Source organism: Globicephala melas, chromosome X (genome assembly GCF_963455315.2).
Source record: "Globicephala melas chromosome X, mGloMel1.2, whole genome shotgun sequence".
Classification (NCBI taxonomy): domain Eukaryota; kingdom Metazoa; phylum Chordata; class Mammalia; order Artiodactyla; family Delphinidae; genus Globicephala; species Globicephala melas.
The window spans coordinates 85090897-85092828 of record NC_083335.1 but is presented as its reverse complement, the minus strand read 5'-3'; the positions used below and the strand labels follow the sequence as shown (position 1 = coordinate 85092828).

Sequence of the window (1932 nt, the reverse complement as noted above, 5' to 3'; positions counted from 1 at the left end):
TCAATAATAACAACAGTCAATGTTCGTAGATTACTCACTATGTGCCTAGCCCTACGCTAAGTGCTTTACAAGCACAAGTTAAAACAGCCTTGTGAGGGAGGTGCAGTTATTACCTCATTTCACAGAGGAGGAAATGGAAAGTCAGGGAGGTTGAGTGACTTGCCCAAGGTCACTCAGTCATCAGGTGTTGGGGCAGGGAAGTGAACTCAGGTCTGTCTGCCTACAGAGCCCACATCCCTCCCAGCAGGCTGCACTGTCTTCCACCCCATTTGGCCTCAAAGAGCTCCAGTCACTCCTTTCCAAACCCAGTGACCCCAGAACTTCAGAACAAGGCATCTGACTTACTCCTTGCAGTAGGCAGAATAATGGCCCCCAAAGATAGTAGGTCATAGTCCCTGGACACTGTAAATGTTACCTTACTTGGAAAATGGTTCTTTGCAAATATGATTAAGTTAAGGCTGTTGAGATGTGGAGATTATCCTGGATTATCTGGGTGGGTCCTAAATGCAACTACATGTATCTTCATAAGGGATGCATAAGAGATGCCCAGAGTCCAGGAGAGAGAGGAGATAAGGGAGTGGGAGGGAGAAGCAGAGAGAAGCAGCCAAGAATTGGAGCCAGACCAGGGGCTGGAGCCAGAATTGGAGTCGAAGCTGCTTTTGCTAAAGCAGCAGTAACTAAAGAAGTTGAAAAGATGTTGGTTATTTTAGGACTACTCACCTCCCTCCTTTCTTTCCTGTATGTGATAGCTCTGTCCATTAGGAAGTTCTTTGCTGGTGAGATTTGGAGAACAAATGTGCAGCTTCCCAGGAAGATAGTGGTGATCACTGGAGCCAACATGGGCATCAGTAAGGAGACGGCCAGAGAGCTCACTCGCAGAGGAGTATGCATTGCCTGCTGAGATGTACTGAGGTGGGAATCTGCTGCTAGTGAAATCTGAGCTAATACAAAGAACTCCCAGGTGCTGGTGTGGAAACTGGACCTATCCAGTACCAAATCCATCCGAGCTTTTGCTGAAAGCCTTCTGGCAGTGCAACAGCAGCTCCATATTCTGATCAACAATACAGGAATGATGATGTGTCCATATTCCAAGACAGCTAACAGCTTTGAAACCCACCTGGGAATCAACTGCCTGGGCCACTTCCTTCTCACTTGCTCTCTCCTGGAGCAGCTGAAAGAGTCTGCTCTTGCACAGATGGTGAACCTGTCATCGGTGGCTCACCATGCTGGCAAGATTCACTTCCAGGACCTTGAGAATGAGAAGTGCTACAGCTGGGGCTTTGCATATTGCCACAGCAAGATGGCCAATATACTTTTTACTTGGGAGTTGGCCAAGAGGCTCCAACAGATGGGGGCCACCCTGTATGCAGTGCACCCAGGCATGGTCCACTCTGAGCTTGTCCAATACTCTTTCTTGCTGTGCCTGCTCTGGCAGCTCTTCTCCCTCTTTTTCAAATTGGTGTGGGAGAAGGGGGCGCAGACCAGACTGCACTGTGCCATAACTGAGGGCCTGGAGCCCCTGAGTGCCAAGTACTTCAGTGACGGCAAGAGGACCTGGGTATCTCCAAGGGCCTGAAGTAACAAAATGGCTGAGTGCCTGTGGAATGTCAGCTGTGAGCTTCTAGATATCCAGTGGGAGTAGAGCTGGTGGAATAGCCACAGCCTTATCAGGCCAAGTCCATGCCATAATGAAAGGGGACCAAGGAGAAGGGCCATCCTGAAGGATTTTCCTTCTGGTTTACTGCTGTTACAAACCCTGCCCTGTTCTGATTCTCCTGACCCTTACCTTGGCACACCCAACGCTCTTGTGAAGCTGGCTTACAGCATGAGATGCTCACAACTGCAGAGGATTCTTCTCCAATAATTTCATGAATAGAGTGCTCTCTTGGGGCAGGAGGACTGGGAAGATCCCAGGTGGGCATGGGGAAGGCA

General features: G+C 49.4%; 1 pseudogene; it reads left to right on the top strand.

Annotated features, from left to right (window-relative positions):
• Positions 1 to 694: 694 nt before the first annotated feature.
• Positions 695 to 1642, top strand: LOC115847181 (retinol dehydrogenase 12 pseudogene; annotated as a pseudogene).
• The last annotated feature ends 290 nt before the right edge of the window (positions 1643 to 1932 follow it).